The sequence below is a fragment of the Pongo abelii genome, chromosome 11 (genome assembly GCF_028885655.2).
Source record: "Pongo abelii isolate AG06213 chromosome 11, NHGRI_mPonAbe1-v2.0_pri, whole genome shotgun sequence".
Classification (NCBI taxonomy): domain Eukaryota; kingdom Metazoa; phylum Chordata; class Mammalia; order Primates; family Hominidae; genus Pongo; species Pongo abelii.
The window spans coordinates 18,455,814-18,467,374 of NC_071996.2; the positions used below are offsets into that span (position 1 = coordinate 18,455,814).

At 45.5% G+C, this 11,561-nt stretch overlaps 1 non-coding gene across 1 annotated transcript; it reads right to left on the reverse strand.

The window, feature by feature from the left end:
• Positions 1–9,645: 9,645 nt before the first annotated feature.
• Positions 9,646–9,749, reverse strand: LOC112132516 (small nucleolar RNA U13). The gene has a single exon (XR_002914279.3). It is a non-coding gene; the product is annotated as a small nucleolar RNA U13 (small nucleolar RNA).
• Positions 9,750–11,561: the final 1,812 nt, after the last annotated feature.

Here is an 11,561-nt window from a genome sequence, read left to right on the forward strand (position 1 = left end):
TTATTTTGTGCTGGCATCTTCCACAGCTATTTAACTTTTCATGAGTGTGCATGTCTCATCTTTCTGCCTATATTGCAAAATGCCTCAGGGGTTGAGGCTGCACCATATGCTTCAGATTCAGCATTTGATCTCTGTATTGAAAGGTCCTCTCCTGCCAGGGTCTCACTTTGCGGGTGAAGGACCCTGGCCTGAAAGTTTGAATGAGTCTCCTGGGCTAAAGGAGTTATGGGGCAGGGCTGGGCTGGAACTCAGCTCTCCCGACACTTAGGCTCCCTAGCCCTGTTGCAAAGACTGAATTGCTGCTTTTCCACACAGGTGAGAGGAGCATGCGCCTCAAAGTTAACATGCACAATGGATCATTTTTCCTTCCTTTATTAAACAAAATCACTTTCACTGATAACCATGCAATAACCAGTAATGGTTTCTTGAGTCATTCTTTAGTTTAAGAAAATAAATTATTGAAAAAGAAAAACTTTTAATTTCAAATATATCATTAAATTCAATAAATTATTTCATGTATGAAATAAAGTTTGCAGTTACCAAACAAAAGATGTCTTGTGATGTCTGCTGCTTTGCTGTGTTGGATTTTCAACATAAAGGGGAAGTCCATGTGGTCACCTGCAGCCACAGTGTTGGGATAGCTCTGGGACTTGTGATTCCCTTTACAATCACTGTGAGACCATTGCTTCTTTTGAGTGTACTATTAGAATATAAGAACATGAAGTACCACAGGGCTGGGGTCACAAACGGCACCTGAGCAGGATATGAATTTAAAAAAAAAGGTGAATAGCTGAATTGCTGTGAGTTGTGGGGCATTCCATATAACTTGCACCTCTCTGAATCAACTTCCCTGTAGGGTATAATATTTATTAAAGAGTATGTCATGTCTTCTTTTGAGAAGTGTCTGTTCATATCCTTCGCCCACTTTTCGATGTTTTTTTTTTTTCTTGTAAATTTGTTTAAGTTCCTTGTAGATTCTGGATATTAGATCTTTGTCAGATGGGAGGATTCCAAAAATTCTCTCCCATTCTGTCGGTTGCCTGTTCACCCTGATGATAGTTTCTTTTGCAGTGCAGAAGCTCTTTAGTTTAATTAGATCCCATTTTTCGATTTTAGCTTTTGTTGCCATTGCTTTTGGCATTTTCATCATGAAGTCTTTGCCCGTGCCTATGTTCTGAATGGCCAACAAATATATGAAAAGAAGCTCAATTATCCCTGATCATTAGAGAAATGCAAATCAAAACCATAATGAGATACCATCTCATGCCAGTCAGAATGGTGATTATTAAAAAGTCAGGAAACAACAGATGCTGGTGAGGCTGTGGAGAAATAGGAACACTTTTACACTGTTGGTGGGAATGTAAATTAGTTCAACCATTGTGGAAGACAGTGTGGTGATTCCTCAAGGATCTATAACCAGAAATACCATTTGACCCAGCAATCCCATTACTGGGTATATACGCAAAGGAATATAAGTCATTCTACTATAAAGACACATGCACAGGGATGTTTATTGCAGTACTATTCACAATAGCAAAGTCATGGAACCAACTCAAATGGCCATCAATGATAGACTGGATAAAGAAAATATGCAGAACATGCAAGTTTCTTACATAGGTATACATGTGCCATGCAAACCACCATGGCACCTGTATACCTATGTAACATGTCCCATATACACCATGGGACACTATGCAGCCATGGCCGGGTGCGGTGGCTCACACCTGTAATCCCAGCACTTTGGCAGGCAGAGGCAGGAGAATCATTTGAGGTCAGGAGTTTCAGTCCAGCCTGGCCAACATGGCAAAACCTTGTCTATACTAAAAATAAAAATAAAAATAAATTAGCCAGGCGTGGTGGTGGGCACCTGTAATCCCAGTTACTGGGGAGGTTGAGGCAGGAGAATCGCTTGAACCTGGGTGGTGGAGGTTGCAGTGAGCCAAGATTGCACCATTGCATTCTAGCCTGGATTACAGAGCAAGACTCCACTTCAAAAAAAGGAAAAAAGAAAACAAACAACAGAATACTATGCCACCATAAAAAGGAATGAGATCATGTCCTTTGCAGGGACATGGATGAAGCTGGAAGCCATCATCCTCAGCAAACTAACACAGGAACAGAAAACCAAACACACTCATAAGTGGGAGCTGAACAGTGAGAACACACGTACACAGGGAGGGGAACATCACACACAGGGGCCTGTAGTGGGGGTGGGAGGCAAGGGGAGGGAACTTAGAGGATGGATCAATAGGTGCAGCAAGCCACCACGGCACATGTACACCTATGAAACAAACCTGCACGTTCTGCACATGTGCCCAGAACTTAAAAAAATTAAAAACCAAAAGGATATGTGGTGAAGATATGCTAATTTGAGACTTACATTTATATTATTAAAACTCAAGAGTAACCATGGCAATTGTTTAGAACTCAGACCAATACAAGATGTTTGCGGAGAGAAGCATGTTATTGCCAACATTCTTTAGAATGATGGTAATAAAAACTTGCTGATAATCAACTTTTAGTAAGTTTTCTTATTGTTTTAAAATCCCCTCCAGGCAATGCATCCCCTATTGCTGACCCCTGGGTGGGCTGTTCCCACCACCGCAGCCTCAGCATGGCTCTGTTGCTGCAGATTGTTTGTGATAATCGTATTTTGTTTGAGAGGTGGGACTCTAGACACCCTCTTAGTCTAGCTGTGTGCATCAGAAGGTCCCTAGTGGGTGAGAATAATGATTAGCAAAGGAGCACTTGCTATTTGGCTTTGGCCCTAATACCCCGAGTGGAATCTCAGAGAGCATGGCTGGTCCACATGGAGGCTTCCTGTATAGACCAGAGGGGCTACAGAACCTAGAGTGAAGCAAGATAAATGAACCACTCTTTCAACGAGGCTCACATGTGTGACTTTCAACGAGGCTCACATGTGTGACTTTCAACTCTGCTGCCAAGGAACATGCTGGCATTGGTAAGCAGGTCAGACTGTAGGAGAGGGAGAATCACTGAGAGGGAGATGGGGTGTCCACCCACATCTGGAGCTTCCCCCATTCCTTGTTCCCCGTCTTAGGATTCACGGGTCAGTGTAGCACACCAGGACCACCAGACCCTGCCACTGGCATTGAAGAAGGAGTTCAAATAGAGAATAGAGAGGGGAAGAGCTTAGGCAAATGACAAACCCTGCATTTTCAAAGCCATCAACAACATTACATTTGGGGGCGAATAAATTAATTCATATTTAAAATTTCAGATGATTTTAACAAGCCTGAGGCGGAATAACGCATACAGGGGCCTCCATGCCAAGTGAACTCCACCAGCCAGGGAGAGGCATTGGCTTAGAATGAGTCTTGGATGACACCTGTGGTAGTCAGCTTAGGAGGGCACCCATCCTGCAATTATGGAGGCAGTATCTTTTTTGGCAAATAAATGAGAGTGGCGATCACGTGAGCTACTCTTTTCACACAGAGAACAGATCTTGATTAATTTTTCTCATGCTGTAGGATATTGTTGGTTCTAAATGAACTGGCTCTTACTCTTTAATTCTCTGTTGAGATCATGTATAACAATTCTTTTTGATTCGTTGGTTGATTGCAAAAGTTCTTATTTTTTTAATGATCTCTTTAAAATCCGGAGAGTTGCCTGTAGCCAAGGTGATTTGAGTACCCACTTTAAGAGGACTTGCTTTAACACCTTCCATGAAGTATCATTGCAAGATCTCTCCACTGAGTCTGGAGAATACTGGGGGAGGTTTACGCAGTTTAACAAGGAAATCTGCAGAAGCTGCTCTTGGCTCCTTCTGTCCCATGTTATTTTTGCCATTTCTGAGCACATAGAGTTTAACAAATTTTCACTACTGTTTGAGGCTTCTTTCCTCAGCACCTAAATATGCAACTTAGTAAGATGCTTTTGCCAAAAGCCTCTTGTAACCTCAAGCTTCTTTTGTGTCCTTGAGCTATTATTGACAAATGTCCGACATGTAACAGAGTGCGTGGTCATGTGTGGTTGTGCTGTTCTGGTGGAAATAGTGCAGTAGCTTCCATGGTATAATACTGAGGCTTGAAAATAACAGGTCAGGGCATGGAGCCTTCACTGAGTTCCATCCACCATCCTCTTACAAGAGGTTTGACAATGAGCAAGGCATTGATTGCTTTATTTCTCCAACGGACAGAAGAACTGGAAGAGATGGCAATCACGGCATTGACTCTTAGCAGCCACGTCCATGTTACCAGAGCTGCCATGCTAGCCTGTTATCACTTGCACACATGTGAGGACACAGCATCATATGTGGTGGTACTAATTCTGCTCTAAACATAGGACTCTAGTGAGCCTCTCACCACTGCTCAGCTGGGCTCCACATAGGAGCAGCCCATGGTGCCCCAAGAAGACATCACTCACCAGAGATAGTCACTCTGTATTCTAAAATCCAAAGCACCAACAAACCTCGCATGGCCTGAATGTGAGGGAGACCCAGCATGCACTGGTGACGCACGCATTGGTCAGTGTCACCCCGGCCATTTAGGCAGGTGCGAGCAGGCATTGTTGCTTTCAGCTGGGCTGTCCTAGGTGCATGTGCGTTTGCCACATTTAGCACCTAAACCATGCAAACACACTCATGGCCCCACAAAGGATGGCTTTCATTACGGGGGCGATTGTCTCAGAGTGAGGACCAGAGGCTGGGATCAGGCCCACAAACCCAGGAGTTTGCAGCATGAAAGCGAAAGCCGACTCCAGCAAAACCTCCTCCCTCCATCAGACCCAGTGACAGAAAGTGCTGGTCCTCTCTGTGCATATGTCCTATGGGCATAAGATTCTGGAGGACACTAGCTTCCCTCTGGGGCTGGTGGCCAACGTGAGTGATGTCACTGGCTGCTGGGCAGTGGGGTGACAGCATACATCAGCCTCTAAGCAGTAAGGACAAGCGTGGGCTGAAGGCCCTGGGGCAGGCAGGAAGAGCACTCATCTGCGGCAGAAGTAGAGGCCAGCCGAGTCCTGGGAGGCCGGTGTGCACCAGCCTGTGGCACCACAACACAGCAGTCAGCTCCGTTCCTGGGCCACCCTGTGAAGACAAGGGGCTGGACAGCAGCCCCTCTGCCCAGCTTGCCTTCCTGCCTCCTGGATGGTCTCTCGAGAAGCTAAATCTTGGGTCTTGGCGCCATGGTGGGTGCTATCAGATGTCTCTGGTCTCCTTCGTCTCGTTCTGTTCTCTGTGTGTCGAGTGGTTCAGTGCCATTTCTCTGCCTGTGACCCTCCCCTGGTGACAGCAGAGATTAGATCTCCCCTGGTGCCAGAGCTGCCCACAGTGTGCCTGGCTCACCTCTCAGGTTCCGCTCTGCCAGCACGCTCCCCTGCTGCACATCAGGGATTCCTAGCGAGTGCTAGGCTCCTTTCTGCTCTCTCAGGACCACAGAAGCCCTCCCCGTGCTGATCTGATCCTGCGTCCCCACTCCCTCACCAACTGCCATTCCTTGAAACCCAGCTCAGTCCTCAGCCCCTGAGGAAGCTCCCTTGACTTACTTCCCAGGCACTCTGTGTGAATTTGGACTTTGACCACAGATCCTGGTTCTGTTTCCATTCACCCCACCATTCACAGATTGCGGGATTCCTCAGGGGAAGGGCAAGGTGTGATTTGTCCACTTTTCCTAACCTTTAGCATGTTCCATTGACATTAAACACTCTGTTTGTGTTTGTGATGGAATTTGAAGATTTTCTTTTCATTTTGACAATTTGTTTCTCCTTTGTAGATTGTGAAGTCACTAGAGAGGGATGCAAAAGCCTTTTATCGATCATAGTTCTAAAGACCAAGCAGGAAAGTGTGAAATATGCCCACTGAGGCCAGTTATAAAAGCCAGAAGCAAGCCAGAGCATCCTCCCTGGAGCTGTCAAATCCCTACTCACCTTAGGTCTGAGTATGGTGGACTCCTCTGCAGGTATCAGGAGGTATGCGCAGGGCAGACGGTGCCTCTATCCTGTGTTCTGTGTACTGCTGGGCTGGCCCTGGGGTGCAGCAAACTCTCCAGGGGCCTGTAAGTCAAGCCCTGGGAGACAGCTTCTCCAGTTCTGAGGAATTAAGCAAGAGGATAGGGCTGCTCTATTTTTTCAAAAAAATTTTTATTAACTGTGTTCCTAAGCCTGGCTTGTAGTCAGGTTCAGGCATGGAGGGCAGCTGAGGCTTGCACTGTAATTTATTGCTACTTGCCATAATCCTGGAATCGCATCCCACTCTGGCCCAGGCCTGGAAGGCAGAACCTTTCCTCAGCCAAGAGTATGATGCCAGGTTGTTGTGGGGTTGCCTGCCCTCCCCTTTGGCATGGGCTGGAAAGCTGCCTGCACTCCACTCTTGATGGCAAAGATGTTGAAGGAAGAAGGAGACTTTAAATGACAGTCATTTTATCTTTGGCACCAGTTACCTAATGACAGAACCCATTGCGCTTCCCTGGGGGGAGCTGTGTTTTCATCCATTAGACAAAAGACAGAGAATGTGTCTCACGCATCACTTCATTCCCTTCCATGATCACAGGGTAAGTGACTAAGAAATGGTAACTGTATGGATAAATGAACTTAGACCAACCTCAACTATTTTTCTGGGACTCAGTACAGAGATGGATAACTTTTATAAGATACATAAGTTCAAACTGCTTCACAAACGCCATCTGCACCATGACTAGAGGACGAGGTATTATCCCATTTCACAGATGCAGGTGGTACAAGCACGTGACCATGCAGTGGAGTGGTGCTTTGTGTTCAAGCCAGGTCTGCCTGTGAGCTCATTTTCCTCCTCAAAGACTTGCTTATCCTCTCATGTCCAGAGAAGAGAGTCTGCTTTGAGTTCACGTGAGCATGACACATATTCCTGAGGCTGCACATCACAGTGCATAGCGGTTTGTGGGTCCCTCTAGGTGGTGAGATATTTGAAGACATACAGGCTCCTGCAGCTCTTGGATGCTCCTGAGTCTGCTCTGATTGGGTGGAGCAGGTAGGCAAGAAGGGCTCCTGGAGTTCCAGAAGGAAGTAGTTGTGATGACTGATGCCTAGAACCATGGTCAGCAAGGGACACTGAAGGATGGGGCAGGGTAGGAGCCTGGGTGAACAGAGACAAGGGTGTCTGAGATGGTCTCCAGGAACGTTCCCGTCTAGTTCCCAAGAACATGAACCCAGCAGGGAGAGGAAGGAGACCGAGCATCTCCTGCAGCCAGCATCACTCTCAGGGATGAACTCTGGTGCAGTTTGGAGAAAAGCCACACCAACAGCTGGCCCTCCCGAGGGAGTGTTGCAAGTCCTCGGCTTGCAGTGGTGGCCTGAACTCAGGAGAGCTTCACTTTTCACCTGGGGAAGGAGTCATGTTGGAACTAATCATAAAAATGATTATGGAATTTGAGAAATAATCCCAGGTAGCAAAATGTTTCAGTGGGCAAGTTGGAACTAGAAGTATTACTCTTGGTCTCTTACTGTTAATCACAATGTGATTTGTTTGTTCAATATGGATACAGAGTATTTCTCCTATTTGTATAGTCCTGTTCTAGGCAAAAAAAAAAAAAAAGAAAAGAAAAGGAAAGTCGTTAATGAAATGTCCCTGTGAATACAAGACATTTCGCAGTATTCTTGCCAGTGGTCCCCCAATCCTTCTTGATCAGTATTACTACCGTTTGACAGTCAAGAAATATAAGCCTTAACACGGTTGAGTATCTTGCCCAGTTGTCACAGAAGAGAGCAGTTAGAGTACATTTACATGCAAGTCTTTCTAAAACTTTAGCTCTAAATCTGTTTGCAATTTAAGAAATAAAATGGCTGGGCACAGTGGCTAATGCCTGTAATCCCAGCACTTGGGAGGCTGAGGCGGGTGGATCACGAGGTCAAGAGATCAAGAGCAGCCTGGCCAACACAGTGAAACCCCGTCTCTGCTAAAACTACAAAAATTAGCCAGGCGTGGTGGTGCGCACCTGTAATCCCAGCTACTTGGGAGGCTGAGACAGAAGAATCGCTTGAACCCAGGAGGCGGAGGTTGCAGTGAGCTGAGATCGTGCCACTGCATTCCAGCCGGGTGACAGAGTGAGACTCCATCTAGAAAGAAAGAAAGAAAAGAAAAGAAAACAAGAAGAGGAACAGAAAATCTTCAATAGGCTTACATTCTGACTGAGGGATGAAAATGAGTGCCTAAGACACGATGGCACAGCAAGAAGAATAAGACACCGAAGAGCTGGCAAGTTACCCAGCAATGAGTGTGAGCTCAGTGCGACTCTCCATGGGATCTGGGCAACCAGCAGGGTGAGGGGAGGCCAGAGCATCCACGCACCTGCCTAAGGAGCAGCTTGTCTGCCTTCAGACACCTCACAGGGACAGATCGGAAACAGCTCTCTGAAGCCTGTCCCCTGTCAAGGGTGGGCTGGGCCAAGGCAGGGCTACCTGGGAGGTGTGCTGAGGCCTGGGGTAAGCCCTAGGGCCAGGGTGTATGGACCTGAGGCTGTAACAAATGGAGATAGCAGGTAGGCCTAGAAATCACGTGGGCCAGAGAGGCTCCCAGGAAGTCACAATGGTACATCTGTCTGTGGAAGGACTGAGCACACAAAGAGAAGCCCAGATGGGAGGCAAGGAGTGGATAAAGGCATCAGAGGGAGGCCTGGGAAAGTCCTGGAGAACTGTTGAGAATACCTATAGATGGTGCACAGAGGCAGTGAGCAGGCTTGCTCAGGAAGGGCTCACAGATGTGGAAGCTTTGACCGTTTAGGACTTGGCATACTAGGCAGGCATGAGCTTATGTCATATGCAAAACAGTGGGGACTTTGGCAGCTTTAGAGCAAGCCCTGTGCAGGCACTGCAGGGGCTTCAGCCTCCAGACAGATGAGCTTCCTGGAGGAGTGTGCTGCAATTCCGTAGGTGCCACCTAACAGAGCACAGCACCAGGGAAGGCAGCCTCCTCATGGAAACCACCCCAGCAAAAATGCCTGCGAGCCAGGCCTCATTTGCATTCTTCTTTTAAAAACAGCAACACTGCGGGGCCAAGGTGGGTGGGTCACCTGAGGTCAGGAGTTTGAGACCAGCCTGACCAACGTGGCAAAACCCCGTCTCTATTAAAAATACAAAATTAGCTGGGCATGGTAGTGTGTTCTTGTAATCCCAGCTACTCAGGAGGCTGAGGCAGGAGAATCACTTGAATCCACGAGGCGGAGGTTGCAATGAGCTGAGATCGCACCATTGCACTCCAGCCTGGGCAACAAGAGCAATCTCAAAACAAAACAAAACAAAACAAAACAAAACAAAACACAGTGGTGTATTTTGCTGTAGTTTTGTTTTACTATTATCTCTATGTAAGAGGTTATCTTACACAGTTCTCTCTATGGTAATATTTAAAGAAATAAACCTAAGGTCCTCCAGGATCAAGATAGTATCCTAAGTGAGAATATGTAAGCAATTTCCTCTACCAATTCCTCCAGTTATTTCCCACTGAAATAACTCAACTAGTAGAAAAGGCAAAATTATATCTCACAGTGAGTAACCATAAAAATTGAACACTGACCTACTCTCAGTATGAATTTCATCTCAACTCTCAGTATGAATGGACCAGGTATCTCTATGCGAATGTTTGCAAAGAGCAAGACCACGGAATGGAAAGGCTACAAATCCCAAAGGGCAGTACCAGTGTGAACACTTCTTTTTAAATGTCAGACCGGCAATGTACTGACATTGGAACAAGATCTGAGAGAGGCACATCTCACACTTGAGTCTGAAAACCCAAACATCGCATTCATAAACCACAAAAACATCCAGCATGAGCTTTTTTTTTTTTTTTTTGGAGACGGAGTTTCACTCTTGTCACCCAGGCTGGAGTGCAATGGCGCGATCTCACCTCACTGCAACCTCTGCCTCCTGGGTTCAAGTGATTCTCTTGCCTCAACCTCCCGAGTAGTTGGGATTATAGACATGCACCACCATGCCCAGCTAATTTTTGTATTATTAGTAGAGACAGGGTTTTGCCATGTTGGCTAGGCTGGGCTTGAACTCCTGACCTCAGGTGATCCACCCTTCTTCGCCTCCCAAGGTGCTGGGATTAGAGGCGTGAGTCACCAGGCCCACGGCAGCGTGAACATTTAAAGCAAATGGATTCCTATCATTAAATAAAGATACCATGGGGAGGAGAAAAGAAGAGTAAAAAGAGAGAAAAAATGACTTCAACAATAATAACCACAACCCCAAATCATGTGTTTTGAGAGAGGAAAAGGTGGTGGGACACGGTGGAATAGCCACAGGCTGCTGCAGAAAGCAGTCATCTCAAGAAGGGGTAAGTATACAAAAGGTGTGGTGACTGAAGTCAATGGCACACTGAAGAGTGAAAAAAACAAAGTATTGAATTAGTTCAAGGGAATCTCTTGAAGCTCAGATGAAAGCAATAAACAGAGGAAAAATATGAATGACAGGGAGACTCCCAAGAGTCTTAATACATGGACATTAGAAATTCCATAGGAACAGAACTGAACAGATGGAGGAAGGCTAGAAATAACTGTTTCTCTGAACTAACGGCCTGAGTTTTCTGACTGAATGAGCTCACTAAATGTTGATTAAGGTAATTGAAGAAAATACTGAAAACTGGGCAGCACCTGCTGACATTTCTCAATTTCATCTACACAGAAAAATGTTTTTAACCAGCCAAAAAAGAGACAAAATTGTTTTTTTTTGAAGTATCAAACAGAGAAAATGACTTTCTCAACTAAAATACTGAAAATTAGAAAACATGGAATAATATTTACAGAGTTCTGAAAATTATTAAGGCTCTAGAATACTTTACTCTTCATTATATGTAAAGAAACAAGATATTTCTGATGCAAAGTCTCAGAAAAAAACTTCCTAGCACTTGTCCGTCCTCTCTGGGCTGGGGTCATAAATGCTCTAGAAAAGCCTGCTGCAAATGGAAACTGATATAGAATCAAGGCAGTAAAAGGTGTGGTATGGAATACAGTTTGCCAAAATAGGGCATTCCTACTACTGGGAAATAGAGGAGAATTTTAAATTATATACGAATGAATATTTGTATTTTTATTGCAATGTATTTTTCCATGAATTCAAAAAGCTGGCCAGGAGCAGTGGCACACACCTGTAATCTCAGCATTTTGGGAGGCCGAGGCAGGTGGATCACTTGAGGTCAGGAGTTGGAGACCAGCCTGGCCAACATGGTAAAACCCCATCTCTACTAAAAATACATTTAAAAAAATTAGCTGGGCGCGGTGGCGGGGGCCTGTAATCCCAGCTACTGGGGAGGGTGAGGCAGGAGAAGCACTTGAACACGGGAGGCGGAGGTTGCAGTGAGCCGAGACTGCGCCACTGCACTCCAGCCTGGGTGACAGACGGAGACTCTATCTTAAAATAAATAAATAAATAAGTAAAAATAAATTATAAGGAACAGTATTCCACAAGGACACGTTTATGTGGAAAACTAAAGTGTGAAAGTCATGAACATTAAGTAAATAATGTTGAATAACAAAACCAGCAAGAGTTAAAGTAATGTTAAATGACTGGTTTTAATGTTTTTGTGAGCCTTCATGCAAATATTAGGAAATAATTCTCTAAGTGTCGATTCAGGT